This window comes from Taeniopygia guttata, chromosome 5 (genome assembly GCF_048771995.1).
Source record: "Taeniopygia guttata chromosome 5, bTaeGut7.mat, whole genome shotgun sequence".
Classification (NCBI taxonomy): domain Eukaryota; kingdom Metazoa; phylum Chordata; class Aves; order Passeriformes; family Estrildidae; genus Taeniopygia; species Taeniopygia guttata.
Genome location: NC_133030.1, coordinates 23,356,698 through 23,380,452, shown reverse-complemented (window position 1 = coordinate 23,380,452; position 23,755 = coordinate 23,356,698). Strand labels below are relative to the sequence as shown.

General features: G+C 37.4%; 1 protein-coding gene across 10 annotated transcripts in view; it reads left to right on the top strand.

Moving 5' to 3' along the window:
- The window catches only part of LRRC4C (leucine rich repeat containing 4C), a 481,162-nt gene that overhangs the window by 378,743 nt on the left and 78,664 nt on the right, over positions 1–23,755 (top strand). For 5 of the 10 annotated variants that reach the window (XR_012056302.1, XM_030274118.4, XM_041716325.2 and 2 more), the window contains 2 exons: positions 815–900; positions 2,082–2,219. The gene's annotated coding sequence lies outside the window, so the exon portion shown is untranslated. Of the gene's footprint in view, positions 1–814; positions 901–2,081; positions 10,217–23,755 lie in introns of those variants that run through there. The other 5 variants (XM_002199714.6, XM_012574251.5, XM_072929875.1 and 2 more) reach the window with 2 other exon arrangements.

The following is a 23,755-nucleotide window of genomic DNA, read 5'->3' as shown; positions in this document are numbered from 1 at the left end:
TCTTTAATTATATTTCTTGGGACAGGTTTTAATATGAATTGAAACAAATTTGCAGCCTTAAGTTTTTTCAGAGACTGCATTAAAATTTTTCTTTGAACCTGATATTTTCTTCTAAATTTCTCTTCCATAAAAGAAATGCTAGTAAAATGTACTGTATTTGCTTTAGTATTATAGATGGCTAATTCCTGCTTCCAATTCTATGCCTTCATGATGGAGTTACTAAATGTGTTTTCCAAAAATGATGACTCATTGTAGTTGGCTCATCTTTGGAGAACACATTTTAACTGGAGCTGGATTTAGCAAATATTGCTGTGCTGCTTTTGAAAATAAGGCCCACTTGAAACATTTCAAGTGAAAGATGATTTCCCTTGACCTCCTGATTTTTACAAAATGTATTTTCCATTAAGTTTTGAAGAATTTTTGGAAATTTGTCTTCAGCCACTTATTCTAATTTTCTTAATATTACCCCTTCTTATTGTACAAAGACTACCACTACTGTGATTTTTCAAGCCAGTAGGGCTCCTTATCTCTTATAGATTTTTTCGTATTTTATACTTCCACCAACATGCACATAGAAGTGTAAAGCAAATACAATTTAAAGGAAATGCAGTCTCAATCTAAGCTATGAGAAAAGTGCAAGGAGAGAGAAATAGAAGATCTGAAAAACCAAAAAGCATTTAGTATAACCCTGGATCAAATCCAGACTTCTGTGCATCACCTCTTATGGGTATTTTGGGTTTTTTTCCCCCACACTCAAACAATTTATAATAATCTTGATGTGCAGCTTCTTAAAACAATGTTTCATCCCTTACAGGTGTTTTATGCTGTTCATCACTAGAAGTAATCCTTTTAACAAGATACTCTTCCCTAGACCTTGAAGATCAGATGTATTTCAGTAAGGTGAGTATTGATTAAATACTGTACCCATCCACCTGGGAATGAAGTTCACAGAGTTTGTAGGAAAAATTAGCCTAAATTATCACTGAAAAAAATTAATTATTTATTAATACAATAAAAAATAATTGGAATAATAAAATAAAAATACTTTTTAGGAAAATAAATACTCTTAAAATAATTATTATTCTTGCCATCACATTCACGACTTGTGACTGACAGCATTTCTTCTAAATAGGATGTTTAACATGGGGTAAGTAAAGAATGCGAAAAGTTCTTAATCACAGATTTTTTTAAGAACTTTTCAAAGGATCGTGCCCTGATGGGGACAGAGAAGTTTATTAATATTAAACCTGTTTCCTCTCATTGTCTTCAAAATATAGAGTTACCTTTCCAACTTGTAACATTTCCAGGGCTTAAGTGCAAATCCAATGAAAATTGGTCTTGGCTATTCTTCTACTTGTATTGTTTATGAAGTGAAAGTTATGGAACAATCTGTTGTGGAATAATCTTTTATTCTTTTTAGAAATGACACTGCAGTTAACTAGACAGACTATTGGTCTGTTCTGGAGTGGCAGTAACCCAGTAAATTCCAAAGGAGTTTCAAGAGGCTCATCATTGTCTTGCAGTGTTTCATCCATCTCTCTAAGATGATACTGAAAGATGATTAGGTATTTCATATGCTCTTTATATGATGTAGAGTTTAGTGCTTATGTGGAGATAGAAGGGAGAGCTGAGCACCTGATGAGAAAATCCAGAGAAATTAAGGTTGAAGAGTAATTTTTTAAGTAATCATACCATAGTACAGAACATTTGTGAGTATAAATACAGTTCTTCTTGCCTTTGTTCATTTCTAGGTCCTAAATTGTTCCCTTACTTCTCATCCATCTAGTTTAAGTCAACATCTGTCAATGTACATTTATATTACAACACGCACAGGGATCTTAAATTATTTAATATCAGGCATTGACTGCTAGGGTACAGAAAAGAATGATAACTATTTAGAGGAATTGGGTTTTTTACCCTATTTGCTACCTTATATTTTCCAATCTGCCTTGCCTGGTGTAGTGCGCATCATGTGGTGATTATTGAGACAGGACATGCGCTGACACTACTGGAAGACTTTACTTTCCCTAAGTAAAGGTGAGTCCTTCCTGTTTAAAACATGCATTATTTCCATTTTACAGGTAGGGGAGCAGGCGTGGAGAGAAGAAAAGAGTCCATCTTGAGATCATGCAAAGACTCTGGAAATAGAGTTCTAGGGAGTCCTGGCTATAACACTTTTGATGTCCAGATCACTAGCAGCAGTCCTACAAGCACCAACGGTAAGAAATCAGGCCCTTATATAATATGTATTATAGTATTTCAATCCATTTGAATTTAGACAAATCTGGAAAAAAATAGAAAAAGCTTATGTTGTTTACTGGTGGCCAAAGATGAGCCATTAGTAATTTAGGGGGGAAAAAAATAAAGAAAAGGGAGTCAAAAAGAAATCACTATGAAAGTACAGAGGTTTTGTTCATATGAGGACAAATATGACAAATGGGGATGAAGTGAAAACTTTTTTTCTCATGGAAAGATGATTCCTCAATGTTGGACATAGAAAGCGCTGAAGATATTTAGCTGAAATAATTTATATGCACCTGAAAAGAGATCTTGAAAATTAAAGTTATCCCCTTTGGAAATGTTATTTATGCTACAAAATTTTCTTATTTTATCTATTTTGTCAAATGGCCCTTTCTATGCAGCATTTATTTTCCTCCCCAATTTATTGAAAGTTGTACTGTTCTTTGCATGGCTAAAGCAAACCATTATGCTTTTTGTGATGAAAATTTAGAGATATTGAATGTTACCTTTTCTATGTCTGAGAAGTTACATTGTAAATCTTTTCCCTGTATCAGAGTTTTACTTTAAATGTATGCAAACATAAGGACAAGGTAGGAAAATATGGTTGCTAGGTTGTCTCCCACTAAATTTTTGAAGCATATGCAATTAGGATTTAATTCTCAATATGTGGAAATTGTATTTTCCAGTCACAATAACTCCACAGGAGAAGAAATTAGGATGTCTGATACATTCATCTCTGTGTCAAAGTATCATATTTTTGCTATTTAATATTCACTGATGTTAAAAAGGCTGTCACATTACAAAGATATTATTTCCAAACAGACAGATAATTCCTGCCCAAGTCTAGTTGTCTGTATTCTTAAATTTTACATTCTCAAAAATTCAATTTAAAAGAAACAGTCCTTTTTCACTCTACTAGCATTTTCCAATCTCAGTGATTATATAATTGTGTGATATAGAAAACCAAATACATATTAAATGGGGCATGGATATAAAATTAAGAATGCTCTATTCTCATTTACACCTGCATTAATCTGGAGATGGTCCATTGAAATCAAAGGAGTTATTCCTCCCTATGGAATGAATTCACAACAGCTTAATGTCAATGGTGCTCAGTCCTAGAAAGGAGAGAATTCTTCTCAATCAGAATTCTAAGCCTGAAATTAGTGGCATAAAAAAAATCACAGGATTTGGGTACTATTCTCATAACTGTTATAGAATGAAAACACTTGAAATTTATATGTCCTAGTCAAAATTGCAACACAGTTCCAAGAACTGAATTAGGAAATATTTACCTTTTTTTCTGTTAGCAGTTTTTCTTTCTCATATTTTTTTCCTCAAAGCATAATTCATTTCAGAAAACAAAAGAAACCCTCTGCTAGTGCAGAGCTGGATGCTAAGCACATAACTCTCCTAAGCCCACAGTGAATAAGAGAAACTAAGAGCACTTCAGAAAAAATATTTTTTACCAATTAAGTATGAGGTTTCTTATTTTCCTTTTATGTAAATACTTCTACAGACTGTTAAATTGCAGAATCATGGAATACTTGAGGGTGGAAGGGACCTTCTAAGGTCGTGTAGTCCATCCCCACTGCTCGAGCAGATTCACCTGGAGCAAATTGCCTGGTGCCATGTTCAGATGGCTTCTGAATATTACCAAGGGCAGAAGACTCCACAACCTCCCTGGGCAACCTGTGGCAGTGCTCGTACTGTCATAGTAAAAAACATTTAATGATATTCAGAGGGAATCTCTGGTGTTTCAGCATGTGCCCACTGCCTCTGGTTCTGTCACTGGGCGCCACTGGCTCCAGCCTCTTTGCACCCTCTGTCCATGTACATGTAGACATTAATAAGATTCCACTAAGCCTCCTCTTCTCCAGGCTTAACAGTCTCAGTTCTTCCAACCTTTGTCCACAAGAAAAATGCTCCCTTCTGTTGTCTTCATGCTGCCTTGTTGGACTCTCTCCAGTCTGTCCAAGTCTCTCTTGTATACTGAGCAGTGCCTGTCTGTACACAGCACTCCAGGTGTGACCTCTCTGGGGCTGTGCAGAGGGGAAGAATCACCTCCCTCCACCTGTTGGCAATGCTTTGCCTGCTGCAGCCCAGGATACCATTAGGCCTCTTGATCAGCTTGGGGAATTGTGTTTGTCTCTGTAGAACAGAAACTGTTACAATAGGTGACTCAGTTTCATAAGGAGAAATTCCAGAAAGTCTCTCTAAACATCTAAACAGGCTGTTTTCACTCAGGGATGGTTAGCATGGAAGATGAAAACTTGTACAAATGTACAACAATTCTAATTTTTTCCTATTTACCCAACTGTACAAGGAATATGCAGTAAATATACAGAAGGTTTGAGAATGTGGTTCCCTTCAAATGTAAACAACAAACCCCACCATTCAGTTCCATCTTTATCAGAAACAGTTGTTATTATGATATTATGAAGAGATTAGTTTATTGAAGAGTCAGGTACACATCCTTGTGCCAAAATCATGTGTTGTGGTTTTATCCAGATTTTCCTGGAAGGAAGATATCTTTTCTTTTACTTCTTCCAAGCTGCTATGACCCAGTAGATATTACCTCAAACAAACAAACAAACAAAAACAAACAAAAACCCAAACCCAACTCACTAGAACTGTAAACATCAGGAAAAAAAGCCCCATGAAAATTAATAAATGAAGCAGTATCAGTCAGCTTCTAATTTTGATGGTATGCACCTGATTTTAGTGCTATTTGTATTAAAAAAAACAAACGAACAATAATCAGTGAAATCACATAAACAGGAAATTATGTACTGTGGGCTCCAATTATAATAGAAAATGTACATTCTTTCTGTTAGATTCTGTCTGATATATTTTACATAGTCTGAGAGTTTTAGGATCTCCACTGAATTAATTAATTGATTAATGAGCTTGATCCTAGATCTGTGCAGTCAAAAGTATGTTTTTCAGCAAGTTTTATTCCCCTTTGAAAGTAGTAAGCTATAAGAGAATTCAAGTACTCTCTCCATATGCAAACAGATTCTTGTCAGCAAAAATAAATAAAACAGAAAGAATATTATGTTCCACCGTTTTCTTTATGATTTCCTCATTTTTATTTAAAAGGAAGCTGGGACTGTCAACTGACTTAGGAAAATGTTGCAATTGCTTTTCACTTTGTCTAAGTAGAGCTGTCTGGATTTACTGTTTTTTCATCAAAATTTGGTTCTGTTTATTCAATTACAATGTTTCTCTTTTCCTTTGTTTAGGGTCAGAATCCTTTTCTCTTAGGCTTTATCCATGTTTCCCTTCCATCAAATGTCTGAATATTGTGAATATTTGGTCTTTTCCACTAGTCTCTTCCAGTGTTAGTCATACACAGAGCGACAGTTCTGTAACTGGCCTTGTCTGTTGGAAAGGAAAACAATCTATATGGCAATCTTTATAACAATCTGTTCTTCGTATTTATTATGTGAAGATTTGCCAGCACATATATCTGAGTTTTCTTATCCTTCCATACTTGGGACTGGGCAAGATTGAAGGCAATATACAAACATTCCTGTTTCAAGGCAACCATATGTAATGTACTGCAGGAAAAACATAACAGTTCTCTCCAGAGTTAATAGCCTTTTAACATTTGATTAAGAAATGAGTTATTGTGATGGTACCAAAATATGTGTTTTAAATAGGTTTCACACACATGTGACATAGATATGTCTAAAACAGATTATGCAATGATATTTTTTTATTTTGTTTAAGGATATTTACTTTTTCATGTAGCGTGGAATGTTATCCTATAAATATTGCAAACTAGATTGCTTTAAAATTATGTTCTAAGAAACTATCTTCTATGTTTATTAGGTGATAAAGCCTAATTGATGTATTAAAAATAACAAACTTTGAGATCATATCATAGCCTAAAGCATGTTGCAGTTTTGATATATTTTTGTTTAGTCACACATATGCCAGCAAATATATTATCTTTGTATATAGAGAAATATGTAATCTACTTAAGCAGTCAACTGTTAGAAATGTGTATTTTGATGTCATTTGAAAATATGCAGATTTCTATCATAAGTATCACTTTGTATGAACTGAGATACTGTAGCTATAGCAGAGTTTGGGTCTTAGATTGTGATTGGATGCCCAAAATTGTGTATCTTCTAATACACCTGATACCTATATATTTGTTTAATTCAATTATAGAAACCTTCCCTTTCACTCACAGATTCTTTAATAGTAACAGAAAATTTTTCAGGAATTTTTTCAAAAAACAGTGGAGGAAACATATTAGACTGTGATGTTTTTATTCTTCTGGGAAAAGGAGCAACCTTGTGGTTTTTTGGATTTTTGAGTAGTAAAAGGAAAAAGACTCTCATAAGACGTTTGTAAACCCAAAATACACCAGCAGCATCAGTGAATCAGACAGGAACAAAATAAGCTCCCCAACTGAGAAAAAGATTGTTACTTGTCAGCAACTTCATCTCCTACCACACTTGCAAACTTCCTCAAAAAAAAGCCCCAGAAACTTTTTCAGCATTATTGAAAGCCTGTAGGTTTGGGTTATTTATTATTGCTACACACCCATTGCAGGTCATTTGTGTTTGCCACTGATTTCAGGGATAGTAAGATCAGATGCTAAATGCACCCAATTCCAGTTGCTTACCTTATATCTAGTAGGACCTTCTCACCAGAAAGCCTGTTGAGTCAGTAGAATAAATCTGAAAGTCAATGTTAATGATTCAGTAAGTGTTACTTGAGTGAATTCAGCTAGCTTATGGATTTTATAATTCCAGAAAAACTTTAATATGACATAAAACTTAAACTTTATTTTCTTTTCACATATGTCAGTTTCACACAAAAGCTGAAGCTTGAGTAAGGATACCAAACATATCTTTACTATTTGAGGGAGGACTGAGCAAAGAGCTAGATATATTACTATACGCATGGAATAACTCAGTTACTGCTTAATATTTGAAGTTTGCTATAATTACCATTAGCACCTGACATTATTTTTTGGGTTATGTGGAGGAGTTGGATCCATAAATAATATCTTTCTGATTTTGAAAGAGACAAATGCTAGCACATACATCATCCATATTCTGTTTCCATGAAGCGAGTACTTTATCAGACCTTACACATGCAAAATTTTCTGTAAAATTTCCATTGAACTTAAATCCCTGAGAGAAATAAGACACAAGTCCAATTCTGAGCACTTTAGGTAATATAGATAAGTACATCTAATGTACCTGGGGTAAGCAGGTAAGCATAAAAAACATGTCAGTATTTCAGTGACCCAAATTAGGGAGTCAGTTCAGAAAACTCTAAAATGCATGTCAGAAGTCATTCTAATCAAAATGTGGCAGATTTGATAGGTGAACCCAGACTTTCAATTGTTGAATTGCTGTCACAGCTTACTGAAGGTAGGACTTAAACTCACTGAAACCTTGAAGCCATTTAAAAGGCTTTTGCCCTTGAACAACTGCCAAAATGGTATTTTAGGTATTTTTATGTGCATACAAGTTTTAAACAAACATTGATTTCTGTAATTGGAAAACAGGTTGTCTTTCAATGCAAATTATTTTCACTGTTACAGTTTTTGCAAAGATAACTTTATACCTTGTTTCATATTATTATCGTGCCTCTGCATCTGCGGCCAGAGCTGGTACCTGTGAATACTGGTTGCCCTGTACTTCTTTTGCAAAGACAAGTTTATGCCTCATTTCATTTTGCTGTCATTTACTGTGCCTCATCGGCTAGGCTGGAACCTGAGAATATTGGTTGAACTGTCAGAATCAGGCAGGCTTTTAAGAAAATGAGTTTTGACATTCCTTTCCTTAAGATGATCCCTTGTTTTTCAATTACTGCTTTCTGACTTGGAGATTTCTTAAGGTAACCCCGCGTTTGTTCCCAGTCTGTCAAGCAGGTGGCAGCAATGCCCCATCGGAGCAGCTGCCGGCCCCTTTCCCTGACTTCAAGTGTTAATGCAATTGACCAATCAGTGCTAAGATGATGGGAGGTAATTGGGTAATTGTATTTTACTGATCACAAGCAAAGAAAAAGGGAAAGGGAGGGGGGAGAGAAGAAGGGGAAGGAGGGGAGGGGGGGAAGAAAGAAGAGAGAAAAAAAGAGAGAAACAAATCGCAACAGAGGAAGAGGGGAGAGAACGGAAGGGGAGAAGGAGGAGTGTAGCCAGAGCGATCGGCCCTGGGACATTTGCAAATCCTAGGGTGCCACTGGAAGGTGGGGAGTAACAGCAAGGCAGAGCGACTGAAACGCGGAGCTACTCCCAGCGACAAGAGCAGCTGTCAGGAGCTGGATATACACATCCATGCGTCCCTACATGCTCACACGGGGAGAATTCAAGCTGCAGCTGATGGGAGGAGGGAAGCGTTTCGGCTGTGCAAAGGGCTATGCATGTCAGGGATGAAACTCAAAGCTGAAAGAAGCGGCTGCGCTCCTGGGACTGTGTCATCTTGGAAAGGAGGGAGGCAGGAAGGAAGGAAGAAAAGGGGGAAGATAACTGGCATGTGGAAGAAGATGGGAGACTAACTCGCTGCTGTGCAGAAGGGAAATCCAACTTGTACATCTGAAATACACCAGGCTCAGCTTGGAAATGAGATCAGACCTGCATTGAAACACAGAAAGGGAGGAAAAGGGAGGTAGAGACGGGAGAGCTTTTATCTTTTTCCTGTCTCTCTTTCCCTCTCTCTCCTCAAAGAAATAGAAGTTTATCCGGCTCTGTGCTTTTGGATTCATATAGCTGCTGGACAAAAGATGGAGAGGAAGCTAAAATGAAAAGCAAAGTATGCTTCTGAAATGTACAGCTAAAAGGACAAATCAAATAACGGGTTATTTTGTGCCCCATCGGAGGAGTTTTAACGTCTGAAGGATTTTGAAAAGTGGGGGGGGGGGCAAAGGCAAGAGTGGGCGTTAAAAATACCCATCCCAAGTGTTTAAAAAATAACAAGGTGATGGATTTATTCTTGACAGCTGGTGGGAACCTTGAATTTTTCTCTACTCCCTCCCTCCTTCATTTTATTTAATGTGAAATTATGAAAATGCAGAGGAGTTGGAGGGAAGGCGAAAGGATATAACGTGGAGTTTGAAAAAATGAGAGGGTGCTGATGCTGTGGATTGCTGGCTTCTTGCCGAAATCAAAAATCCAATTGCGCACTGGGTTGTGATTGGAAATCTAATCAGATCTTTGGAGAGGGGGGAGAGAGACTAAAAGTTTATTGTTTTGACAGACAGGAACAAAAATTTAAATGCAAAAGGAAATTCTTTTCTTAAGGAGTGTGGGGGTATAGAGGAAAAGAAGAATGGGAATCCCCATTCTAATGTGGAGACACATGGATTGGATAATTGATAGTGCAGCAAAGAAGGGGGAAAAAGAAAATTGCTTGGCAAGACCTGGATCCTAAGTGTCACAACAAAATTTCATTAAAAGAATACAGATGGAGGATTGCTTAAAAGGAAATACAGTTATTTCTGCTCTCCAGAGAAAAAACAAATAGAAAGCAATGGGGAGCAGTGGAGCCAGAAAGGCAGAAAACCTCAGAAAAAGGAAATTAGGCAAACGATCCACAGTGGAATGAAAAGTTTCAGAAAGGAAAAGGACCATTCATCCTCCTCAAGGATTTTTGTTTTTTTCCTGTTATTTTAAACCACTATTCTTCAGTGAAGGCAACCGTCAACATTACCACTACAGAAATTTTAAGCAGAAAAGTTGAAAGCCACAGAGAAAATAAGGACAGAGAAGAAGAAAGCAAATTGCCAGAGGGGGAGAGTTCAGCAGTGTTGGGTTGGATTGGCACCTGTATGGACTGAAATTGCTGGGAAATTGGAATTGGATATCCTCTTTTTTTTTTTTTTTTTTAATTTTCTTTCTTGTTTAATTTTGGTTTGGTTGCTGAAATGAAATAGTTTTCTAACCCCTCCCCCACCCTGGTTTTTCATAATCACTCGGATTTCCAGCTGGATAGTCTTTGAGGATACAGTGAGTACACTTTCCATTTTATTATTTTTTAGAAAAGCAAATATGCCCCATTGCTTTTTTTCTTTCATCTTTATTCCTCTTTTCTTGGTCTTTCCTTCCACCTGAATAAAGAACCTGGCTGTATTTTGATGATGGCTGCAGGGGGGTTGTTGGGAAGAGAAAAAGGAAGGAATAGGATAGAAGTGAATTGTCACAGTAGCTCAAATTCCTAAAACTCGTGCCTTGGTAGGGTGTCGCAGACACCTGCCTGTGTGTCTCTATAGCATTTGTAAATGTTTGCTAGCAAAGAAATCTTTTGAGAAAGCCCTTGCAGTGAGCGGGGGGTGCAGCCTGATTGCCCAATTTCTACAAACGGATGCAAGTTGCATGGAATTAGATGCACAGAGGAGGTTTATTTATTTACGAAGTGTTTAAAGCAGTTCAGGGCTCTGATTTGAATGCTGGTATCCAGTCTGACATTGCAGATCAATATGGTGTATTAACAGGAACATTTTATAATCAGGCAGGGAGGTGAAGGATGGCTTTTGGCGGGAGTGGGGGGGGGGGTGTGGGGCAGGGGCTTTTAATGGATTTTGGGGATGCAGCTCCAAGAGAAATGACATGTTTTACACCCCATTGGTAAGAAAGGACAATAATAGGCAGAGAGAGGATATTCTCCTATTGAAGGGGAGTTTAGGGAACTGCTGTACTGGCCACCCATGCCCTCTGGATCTCCTAGGAAATTCTTTGTGATTTTATGGTGAATCCTTCAGGGTCCCCTTGGACTTTCATGGCAGTTGAAAGAGATTTACTTTGATTGACAAGCACTGAGAGGATTCTGAGGTGTCAGGAGACTTTTTTTTTATTGTACTGGTAATGAAAATAAAAGTGTCTTGTAAATGGTGGGGTCCAGAAATTAACAATGATGTGTAGCAGACCAGTAAATCTCTCTCCCTTCCTGGAGAAATGTCATGTGGGAGTGTGGAATAAAGGGAGGATAACATGATGTTGAAAATAGAGGTCCATGTTTTCCTGTGGGGAAGAGTGCTACTTCCGTCCCCTCTCCAGGCATAACTGCACAGCTCGTGAGTAGGGAGATTTCTTTCTTTTTCTTCCCCTTCTGTCCTCCCTCACCTCTGCCCTCTTCAACCTTGGCCTTCACATGTTAAGGCTACAGCTGAAGGTATTAGGCCAAAACTGATGCAGAATGAGAGGGCGAAACATCTAATTAGAGGAGCCATTGAATAGGAATGGTTTTTTGGGGTTTTTTTGTGGGGGTTTTTTTGTGGGTTTTTTTTGTTTGTTTTTTTGGTTGGTTTTTTTTTTTGCAGGCAAGATGCAGGACTACCTTTGCTGTTCATTTTACTTTTCTCTAGCAGCAATATTCCAGAGAAGAGGAGAGCGGTCAGAGAGGAAAGAAGTGTTGGTAGATCCAGATTTTAGCTCTTCTAATTTCTGGCAGCATTTCTCACTTCACAAGCTGCCTGCATGGAACAATGCAAAACAGAGCTGTAACTTCCCTGGATAAATACATAAACCATCAATAGCCGCTTCCTTTCCCCCCCCCCCCCTTCATTCATTCATTTACATCACTCCTGTTACTTCATGTAAATGTCCTGAGTCTTCTGGCATAATGGAAATGAGACCTTCTGCCTCTCAAATGTGTCCCATGTGCTTGTTTGGAGGTCATGCCTCTTCAACATTGGCTAGTTGAAAAAGATAAATCAATTCTGCTCAAAAGGAAATCTCTGGGAGCTTTTGTTTAGCCACACGAACAAATCAGACCCTTTGTGCAGTTGTGTTCAAGAAAAGAAGGAAGCAGGCACAGCAAAAATTGTTCCTTCCAGCTCCAATTACTCTCATCCTTCTCAATATAAGCTGAATTGTTTTAGTGTGAAGTGCCTTAGCCTTCTTTTTTTCTCTGGGCCTGTTTCCTGGTGGGACATTAAATGGGTAATAAGTTTGTCAGCATCTGAAAACAAGTGCAAAACTCTCTCCTGTTCATTCCTTCATGTATCATGATAAGTCTGTGCCCTGTTGTGAGCTACACTTACATCAGCAGTTGCAGCAATAGAAAAGCTAAATTTATGATAAGCTGCTGCTCAGTAATTACTGAAGGAAAAAGAAGCTGGCTAAGGAAAAGGCATCTCCAAGCTTTTCCCTGAATTGCTGTCAAGTAAACGCAGAAAATTTGATGGAGCAACTCCAGTTTTGGCCAATAGAAAGCTGTCATAGGTGCCCCATTCATTTTGTACAATAACTAGCAGGAGTATTTTCTTGACATGAAAAAGAAGCACTGGGAAGATTTAGTCACCAGTTTGGGCTGAAATAGGCAAACCTTGTCAACATTAAAAAGCTAGGGATGTGTGTCTGCTTCCAAAGAGGCAACAGTTTCACACTTCAGTGAATCATTCACTTAATACAGTAGCCAAAAGACACATGGAACAACCCAGAGTTTAACTCATTCAATATCAAAGTGGGAATGATTATAGCATTTTTCAGCATTTGTGCTGAGGTTTACCCAGAGCCCAAAGGGCTGATCATAAAATAAATAGCCGAAACATTCATCCAAACATACAGCCAAGTGAGAAGCAACATATCTCCTCAGCCAGAGGCCAGAGCTGGCTGTCTCTGTGACTTCTCTCACAGGTGTCTGAGCTGGTCCTGAAGGCTATCTCCTCTTCAAACCATGGATGATATTTTCGGTAGTGACCTTAGGCAGTTGGGATTTTAGCACTGTACAGGGAAAAATTATGTGTATATTTATGCACTAAATACTTGTACAGGAGGAAAAATAAAGCTGAATTGGAAGGTCCTGCTCTGTTTGGTCTAATTGTTTTCCAGAAGGTCAGAGATCACATATCCCAAACTTCAGGCAAAGTAAATTTTTAATGCAAGGGGGTGGCTGCTCTGTGTCTTTTCTCATGTCAGGAATGATTTGTACTGATCTAGAATTGAAGAAGGTTCAGTTTGCTGGAGCAGCAAATTGTGTCACAATATCTCCCAGCCTGATACCACTGACAAGTGAAAAATGAGCTTTCAAATTAGGCGAGACCCAAGAAAAAAATGCTGTAGATGTGAGCCCATACAAGCAATTATAGAGAAAAATTGGAAGTAGAGAAAAACAAAGGGATTCCAGAGGTGTTGCTATGGCTTCCTATATGAAGGCTTTAAAATTATTTGCCTCTGACCTAAAAAGCTGTCTCCCATTTGACATGAATATTCTTGCAGTTGCAATATGAGGCAGGAAGATTTTGGATGGGGCTCAGGACAGGATTCTAGCACATTTTCAGAGAGCTTGTCGCTGGTGAAAAATCCCAAGCCAAGCTATCCAAGTTGCAATATATTCACTGAAGGAGTGCACTGTGCACTAAGCAGCAGCATGAGAGAGACAGAGCCTCCATCTCAGTCTTGCCAGGGTGGCTTTGTGTTGGCTTGGAGATATGTTTTTGTTTCTGATGGCTAGTGAGGGAACAAGGGGAGAAGGATGGGTGATGGAATTAGTGCCATTTTCAGTCTGGAATGAAAATTAATCTGAAGATATGCAGTTGGAACTCAGTATTTTCTAGAGTAGTGAAGCTGACTGGATTTCGGGTTAGTATTCTCAGGGGCCTTTCATCCCATTGCCAGCTGCTCTGTGAAAGTCATAAACAAAAACAAGCTTCCTTCAGCCCCCACAGGATAACCCAGATGAGAAAGATTTAGGAATAGCAGCAGCCATTCTGATCTGGAAGGCAGCCTTGCAGCGTGCTTGACTTTAGTAGCTTAGAGAAGGAGCAGCCCTTGGAAAGGATCCTGTCTCTACTTCTTGTCATGGCAAGAGGCATTGGGGATTGGTTTATGACACTTTAGAGTGGTTCATCTAATGACTCTATTCAGAAAAAAAAAAACAAACCCAAAAAAACAACAAAACTTGTTATTTAACTGTACTATCATGGTCATTTTTTTCTCCTAAGGGGTGGAAATGGGGACACAAGATGGGAGATGATTATGCCAGTGGTGTGTTTTAGTTGCATATTCACAAGCTGCAATACATGGAAGGGAATTAATGCATAGTTCCTGGTAGGGGGCCTGGATATTTTGCTATCTGTTAGTGAAAAAGGCAAAAATCAGAAGCTTGTGCATGCACACAATAAAAGAGAATCAGGATTTACATTTGGTATCCAAGGAAGCGAGAACAGAATCCTGCAGGGCTTTCTGTTCATTGTTTAAATGTTGCCATAGTGATATCTCAGGGCACAAGTTACGTGTTTTCCTCTTCTAGAGTTGATCTTTGCTTCTCTCTCAATCTCCCTCTCTCTCTGTCTCTCTCGATATTCTAAACTACCAGGAATATCTCCGCAGCAGAACTTTGCACAGCAATAGGAAAAGGTGTTTGTAGGCTGCATTATCTGATGGCATATCTGCCTGTATGCCCTTCACTAATATGTTGGAAACCAAGTTAGAAGGAAATTGTTGGATAGAAGTGGAGTGTGAGACTTATTGTGGTTAGGACATGGAGCATATTACAATATTTTTTGTAGTGGTGATATGTTAATTGGATAGCTGCAGGCAAGCAAAGTGTAGCAGTCGCTGACAATTAGAAACAACAATGAACTTTCCAGGACTGGATCTATTCCTTGGGCATATTAAAATGCATTTCAGGGATATACCATAGCTTGTGTAAATTTAAATGCTACCACCACTGTAATAAGTCTTGAAATTCTGTTTTCACAGTGCCAAGACAAGATTTACCTTTGCTGCTTGTGAAAGGGAGAGAGGCAGCATCAGACCACTGAATAAAATCTATCATAGTTTTGCTGCCAAGCTTGTACTTGTTATGTCAGGACTGTGGGGGAGCAATATAACCAGGAACCAGCAGAATTAAAAAGGAAACCAGCCACCCTCAAAACAAAGCAAAAGATTCCATCAACAATTACTTCACTTGCAACTAGATAAAGCTTACTCAGTAGTTTCACAGCAAGATAAGTTAAATAAATGATGTTTTTTCTGCAAACCAGAAGCAATTCAGAGCATTCATTAATACTCTGTGTTTGAGGGATCAGTTAGTTAACAGCTATGGGATTATGGGATTCATATCATCCTGGGCATTAAAATAATCCTCAGAAATATGGATGTGATTTCCTTTCATATTTGCATGGACACTATAGTATGACCTGACTTCTAGAAGGCACAGGAGTTGATGCTTTTATTTCACCATACATAAAAGAGTCATTGCCCAAAGGATCTGACCTGATGCTGAAAAACAGTGGTAGTAAATTCCAGAAAGTATTGGTGTGCTTCAGATCTGCAGGACATTTTGATTTTGCTTACAAGCCTCTCTTCGCTTTCATGGCAATAATCTCTTCCTTCCCATGCCGTGTTTCATGGGAAATAAAGCCAAGCACACAAAGAGCCTGGTTACCAGTGTGGGGGGTGCAGCAAGAGCCATAACAGTACAGGTTTCCTCACATTCCGTATCATCACACCTTAGACATGATCTTAAGCTAAAGACTATGTTAAGACTTTAAGCAAGCACTAGTTCTGTTCATGTACTTGGAACTTACCCCAGAATCTTTGTAATGGCAAAAAGGTGGCCACCTGTGACTGGGATGGGGGCTACTCACCTCACTTCTCATGAGCTGTACCTGCTCATCAGATTACTGAAGATCATCAGATTCCATTGTCTTAACTGGAAATTATTATGGTAGAGAGGTTCAGCATACTGGATCCTCATCAGCTATAGACCAATATTAACTTTCTTGTTAATCTCTAAAAACACCTATTAGTGGACTATTCATGTAAGAGAGGAGAATGAAAGTCTCTCCATGAACTGGTGTAAGGGAGATTTCTGTCTTGCAGGAATTAATTAAAAGACTTGGGGGTTTTTTATTCACTAATGCCCACTTTTCAGTCATCATTTAACATCGTAAAGTGTATGAGCTAGTTGGCTCTGTAGAAACACTTCCATGCAACCAATTTAATTCCTTTTGCATTTCTTTTTCTTCTGTCGTTGTGAGAACATAAACACAGTTTTCCTCCAACTGATCTCAATCAGATATTTAGTAATTACTTCAGCAGGACGAGTCTTGCTCTGTAGGATTTTGTTTTCTTTTTTCTTTATTTCCAGAGCTAAATAATAGAATAGTTGTTTATATTTACAGATATAAAAAGATGATCTGAATACCATGTTGGGTTAATATGCTACAGGCTTCAAAATTTCCAAAGGCTCTGTGTTCCTTTGCCATCCCTGCTGACATTCCAGCTGTTAGTGCATCTTTTTCATCAGTGTGTAATGGAAAAATTGATGAATTAATCACACTGCAACAGCAAAACCTGATCGTGTATTAACAAAAGTAGCTGATTTTAAAATTAGATATTTTAGGTCTGAATTCTCAGTCCTTAGGATGATATAATCTCTGTGTGTTTACTATGCATGTCAATAACTGAATATTGTGACATATTAGAATCATTTTAACAAAAATACTATAGTTTTCATTTTAAAAGAGGCTAGAAGAGCCTTTACAGGGACAGAAGGAAGTGGGTTTAGGAATCACACTTTTCCCTCCCTCAATACATGCAAGTTTTAAATGAAATGTGCACAAATATATTCAATTCCATGAGCTTCTTTGCCAAAGGGCGTGTACGCTGTGTTAAGGGTTCTTTACTTGGCTGTTTGATTTTACAAGGATTTGCTTTGCCTCTACTCAGTTTGTGATCCCTTATTGGACAGGCAGCTTCTTCTACAAGTGGTTATATATTATTTTTCCAGAGGAAAGCTTTTATATTTGTTACATCCGTTAGAGAACTGAGGTTCATTTTTGTAAAGGTTGTTGATGACACAGCTACCAGAGGGGAAGGATGGTGACCCCATTAGCCTTTCAGGTTGCTCATATGCAGTGCACAGTCTACTACTTCAATAAGAGTTTTATTGCATTTAACGCCCGTGTGAATTTTGACTGTATATGGTGCAGGGAATTAAAACCATAATGGATTTCTCCTTTGAACCAGAAAGAGGTCAGAAAACCTCACCTTCAGTGAATGTTCATGTTGATATCCCTCTTTCTGTAATGTGCATTTTCCTGAGTGGTCTGGCCCTGAAGATTGAGTTACATACATTAAGTGAAGGCCTGGAGGTATCTGTTAAAGACTACTGAATCAAACCGTAGTGGAGGATCAGTCCTTAGGTAACTTTCCACAACATGTGGAAAAAATAATTGCATTTTTTAATGGGAAATTTCAGGTTTGAGGATGTGTATGAAAATGTCATGCAGCAGTAGTAGAATGTCATTAAGAGTTGCAAAGAAGTATAGATAATAAATTTCTATCACAAAAGGTATTGCATCTAATTTAAAATATCATCCAGATAAGATTTTTTTTTTGTGGCAAAGAAAGATGAAGTTGATGATTGCTTATAGGCAAATCAAAGATAAAAAGCAGTCAATGATGCTGCTTCAAAAATACCTATCTTCTAAAGCTGAGGAAAATTATGAGAAAAATTGATTGGAAAGGACATATAAACAGAAGGCTGTGAAAAACTGGTCAGTTTCTAAGAATAGGTTGTTTTGCCATGGAAAAACCCAATTCATAAAATAGTTTATCTTTGTCTTTGAGTCTGTCTTTGATACAAGGGAAAAGGAAGTGAAAATTTAACAATTACATTAAAAAAATTTATCAAAACAAACTAGTACATATAGGGAAAAAAGAGGAAATCATATAACAACCTCTGTTAAAAAATAAGGTATAAAAGGAATACAACTGATGTAATAGAGATAGCACTGTTGTGATTATGGGGTAGTATTAGAATACACCAGAAATAAGGGAGTATTGCTGTTCTTTTTGTTGTTTTTATTTGCCACATCCTGTGAAGAGCTATTGGAAGTAGTGATGCATAACTGTCAGAATAATTCAATTAATATTTCTATTCTGTATCTGGAAAAATTATTATTAATTTTTTTTATTGTGAAAAGAGAAAAAAAGTGAAAGGAGTTTGGAGAATATTTATTAGGGGACAAATATTCTTAAATCATCAGTAGTGTTTTACTTTTTCAAAAAGTTGTCTGGAGTATGTATCGAGAAAATATTCTAATGATACCCGTGAAACTTAGATGGACGTGGTAACTATTGACCATTTCCCCTGACATAAATTTTAGGCAAAGTAACTTAAAATAAAATACAGGGCTCAACTGGTAGAAACTTAGGGCAGGAAAAAGTTTAATGTTAATGGTATGGTATTAGGGGAATTATTTTCTATCAAGCTGCCTGGCTGTAGATAGAAGTTTCCATGGAAATAAAGTACACTCAAACTTTATAAAACATAGGATATTCAAGTAGCTTAGAAGCACTTGTAAGATGTTTAAGAGTAAGTATTGTGAGGAAATACTATACAGATATTGTAATTATTTTTACAATAATTATACCAATGTTCTAGGAAAATCATTGACAGAAAATTACACTTAATACATGTGTAGAGCCCATAGTTAGCAAAATGACCTTGATAAGAGCGTCTGTTAGGATGGGTATGTGAGGGTAAACTGAGTGAATAAGATTAACTGAGCTAACTGAGAGGACATTTCCCAAAACTGAATGCTAAAGAGGAGAATTGAAAAAAAAAAAAAAAAAAAACCAAAAAAAACCCCAAGAATACTCCTAAACTAGGAAAAAAGCACAAACACACTGCCAAGAATCAAAAATAATAATAAAAACCCCACGTAACAAAGCTTGAATAAAAGTCTGAAAGAAGCATGACGCTTTTAAAGCATAAATGGCTGGACAGGTCAGAGAAACAGAGCAAAACCACCTCTGTGATGCTGCCAGACATTGACCCCTTTCATCGCGGCCTTCAGTTTGGTCTGACCAAGCTGTGTTGGGCACTGTGAGGAGCCAACATCCATCTGGTGGAGTGGCTGCACAGGGTGAAGTGCACCTTGTAAGAGCATACATGACCTGGGAGTGCTTTCTTCCCAGCCTGTCCATTGGCAGATAGCATGGGAGCAGCCGGATCTGGGAACCCACGGCTCGAGGGGCAGAGGGAGCAAGCACGGAGCCGCACTGCCAGGAGTGTGGCTGTGCTCATAACTGGCACAGCCTGCGAGGATATCTGAGTGACTTTGCTTTAGAGGATTAATTATATAAAGGTTTTTAAAAGTTTTTATGTATTTATTGACATTTTTAAAGTGTCAAGTATGGTGGGGTTTTTGTTGTGTTGTTGACCCTGAGCTGGCAGTGAGTGCCAGTTAATTAAATGTCATTGGCCATAGTGATGTGATTTCAATCACATGAATAGAGAAGATTTTCCTTCAGACCAAGTGAGGCAGCATGATAAATAAGACAGGCATACTGAGTAATCTGGATCCTAAATGTTACATATAGAAAGGACAAATTCTGAATGAGGGACACTCCTCTGTAAAACCAGCTCTGAAGAGAATTTGATATTGCAACAGGCAAGAATTTCCACATGAGCTCCCACTGTGCTAGTGTTAAAAAATATTATGACATTCCAAAGAAAAAGGATAGTGATTTTACCAATGTCAGTGGGAAAACAGGAATGCTGTTTGCATTTGAATTTTTCCACATTTTAAAAATTTTGTTGAAAAGAATAGAGCCACAAAAATATTCAGTGCTGAATAAAAAGGAAAAATTTAGTACTTTAACATCAGTCTATTCATTAAGAAGCTCAAGAACAGATGTGATTAGTTTAAGAGGAAAAAAATAGATGTTTAAATGTTTTGTAATATACCAAATAAAATTCTAGGAAGTAACAATAGATGGAAGCTGAGGTCTCATAAATTCATAATAGAAATTAAGGGTATAATTTTAATGTTGAAAATAAATTATCATTTTTTAAATTCACGGAGAAGTATTTTCTCTATCTCTTGGGATCTTTGTCTTTGTGGAAGACTGTTGTAGTGAAGTGTGCCTTATGGTGTTTTGTATATTTTGATAATTCAGAAAGGCAGAGTAGATGATTCTGAGGTCCCTGTATACCTGCAGGTAGAAGGAATGTAGCCTGGCCATCTATAACCAGGCTTCCAATCCTGTCATCAACAGATATGTGTAGCTGTGAGCAAAATATCCCAAAGAATTTCACTCTGCAGTCCATCATTCCCTCTATGCTAAGATTGCTATCAGAGCACCAAAGAAGTTTTTGGGTCATCTGCTGCTTTATGATAGTACTGTGACTCAGTGCCTCAGACTTCTGCTTGGTTGGAAAACTGTCCTTTGAAATCTGTGAATTTGTCAAATCTGAAATGTTCTGTAAGGATGAATTTTGAAAGCTGTGCTGTGGGTGAGAAATACCGTGTGTGTTTACTTGTTCACTCGGTACCCAATCCACAATCTTATTTATGTGACCAAGCTTCTACCTCCTTCAGAGTTCTCTTCGTAGTGTAGAAGTTTGCAAGCTTTAGGTGTTGTACTTCTGAAACACTGTCATTTCAGCAGCCTGGGCCTCCAGCTTGAAGAAGTCCATTTTTTAAGCTGACCCATATGTTCAACATCTAAATCAAAACTAACCAAAATTATTGTCTCTGAGCTTGTATCCAGTTTAGGCTTCTGATATGAATCTGGATATGGTCAGTTGGTGCCTATTTTGCAATAGATTCCAGACTACTTTCCAGGTCTGAAATAGACTAAATATAGAGGTGTCAAAGATGGTGCATCCAACATGTTCTCTGCTCACAGAACACTTAAGATTGCTTTGAACCCATCCTTTTCTTGCTGTGAATGGCTGTTAAGAATTTCAGACTAGAAATGTGCATTTCTGTCTTCATAAAATAACTCCATTTTTGTGGACTTGATTTTACTTATTTATTTTGCTAATTTCTTTCTCAGGTTTGGGAAGACAGAGAGGAAGAAAGAATTTAGTGAACTTTCCCCTGCATCTCTGCATAATAGCTTTTGGTAGTATAGGTTGAAATTAAATGCAGTCTCAGTTGGCTATCTTCTCTTATTTCTAGTTACTCTTCACCTTCCTTGGACAGTTTGTGCTAAACATTTCGGGAAAAAATTGCTGACAGAAATCTAAAATAAATAGACATCTTTCATACTTACTGGTGAGGTAGATGTTCACTTTCTTGGTTTAGAATTCTGTAGTCCAAGTCAATTTTTTCATATAAATTGGGTTTCCTCCATTCATCAGCCTTCCTGGAGTAGGGTACCAGTTCACTGTTACACCTGAGTGGTTAGTTCAAAAGGTCCTGCCTGGAATATGGGAAAGTATTCTCGGAGGTAACAAAAGGCATTGCTAATGTTAGAAAGTTCTGGGTGAGGTTAGAGGCAGTTATACTTCTTACCTTGCTACTCTCTTCTGTGTTCTCCTTTTTGCACCCTCTACTTGGCCTTTGGATAAATAACACCACTTTTGCAGGAATTATAAAAATGAATTGGGTGATGTCATGTTCTTGTTTGTAGGATAAAAGTGTGCATCACATGAGTATAAAATACTAACCTGCACTGAGCTTTCAATATTATTGCTGACATAGCTAGTGCGTGTTAGGTTATTTATCCAAAAGCCCTGTTAATAATGACTGAGAATATCTGTCTAGGTAGTCAGTGTAGTAATCAGCATTTTAAAAATTCATGCCCCATCTTAATCCTTATGCATTATTCCACATGTGTGTTCCATATAATGTGGTCCTGGATTTTCAAGGAAGGAGACTGAATATCCTTTAGTGCTCCCTTACAACAGAAATCAGTAAATTTCTCTATTACTGAAATCCTGATTGAGATGGTCCTTTTCTCTTACCTCCCTCCCAGTCCCTTCTGCAAATTCTCTTGTCAGAAGTTGGTGAGACTACTCAAACCATTGACCTAGCTTAGGACCAGCCGCATGATTAGACAGACCAACACATAATTGGTTTGTTTATTAGGAAGCCCTGTGATAGGGGCTTTGACTAAGGGTCTTTATGAATATTGTCTGTCAATAGCTCATCTTTCTCCTCAGTGGATGCAGAATTCCATAGCTCTTTCTCTCACTCTTTCTTCCAAAGAGTACTGTGCTGTCAGAGGTCTCTGGAAGACTAGAACTATCAGTGAATGATCATGGCACTGGGGAGAAGCGTGTGAGGAGACTGGAAGAAAGTGAATCCTGATTCTGAGCATTTCCATAGCTCTTTTTAATGAAAAGTTAAAAACTTCTAGGATACAACACTGTTCTTGTCAGCTTTTCCATGCAGATGGAGCTACGGACCAAAATGAAGCCTCACTGAAACTAAAACAGATTCTATATTGAGGCAAAAATGTACTAGAGGAGCTGTCAGTTTAATTTCACTGGCATGAGCTGAACTACTTTCACTGCTAAAGCTATATATTTCTCTAAGTGTATGTATGTGTGTTTAAGTGGAGAGATTGCTCTTGAAAGTTTTGGATTGTATTTGGCCTTCTGACACATTAAAGTGATGATTCTTTACAACTGTGGTTGCATTGTAGAAAAGTAGCAGGGAAATAGTATTTTTTAATGTATATTTAGCAAAGCACCTGCTTCCATTTTTTGTTTTTTGTTTTTGTAGGAGTCAGATATAGATTTCCACACATTAGTCATCTAGATCTCTTATGATTTATACACCAACTGCATGGCAGTTAGGTAAAAAACGAACTGCTTTCAGAAAGGTTGAAGAATAAGTTTTTTCCAAAACAAGTAATGAAACTACCAAAAGCAAGAAAACATATCAGATCTCGTTTCACATCTTTCTCCCTCTGTCATTTCAAATTATATGTTTTGAAAGGAAAATGCAATTAGGATATACATGTAAATAGAGTGGAATGGTCAGTGTTGTGTCCTGTAGTGGGCAGCACTAGAGATTTCTTAACTCTGACCTTTCTGTGGCCTCTTACTCATTGTTTGAAACAAACCACACAGACTCTGAGCTCCTTTTTACTTCTTTGTAACTTATGAGAAATTGCATTCTCAAATTGCAGGACAGATCCTTACACAATGTATGCAGCCAACACTCCCTATTTATAAGAGTTCAGATATCAAAACAAATTTAATGTAATTCAAGAAGTGGGAGTGGGATTTAAGGAGAGATTTTGTGAACATAAAATTTAAGTTGCATGAAAGATACTTTAATAAAAGGCATTTTGTAAGCACAGTTTTTATTGTAATCTGTATCACCATACATAAAACAGTGTTTCATTGCAGAGTAAGAAATGAAAACCAAAGAATACAATCATCCTTTATCTTAAATATTCAGTTTATTAAATAATTCTGGATACATGAGTCAATTTTTTTTTCTTGTCTTTGCATTGCTAAGAATGTTTTTTCCTGATCTACCAGCAATTTCATACCCCTATTTTATATTCAGACTCTTAGTGACATTTGTCCTATTAACTTTACTCTGGGCATATATTGAATTGCACCAAAAAAAAAAAAAAAATTCTTTCCTTGAAATTAAGCATGATTATAAGCCTACAAAAATTCTTACTCTTAAGAGTACATAATTGCAAACATAGGCTTATTTAAATATTGTTTTAATATTCTATCTCTAAACAAGTAGATCAGGAGTATTCAAGCAAAACCTTATCAGACTTTCTACATATTTTGCACCAAAATTCTTGTTCATTTATTTTCAGTTCATATAC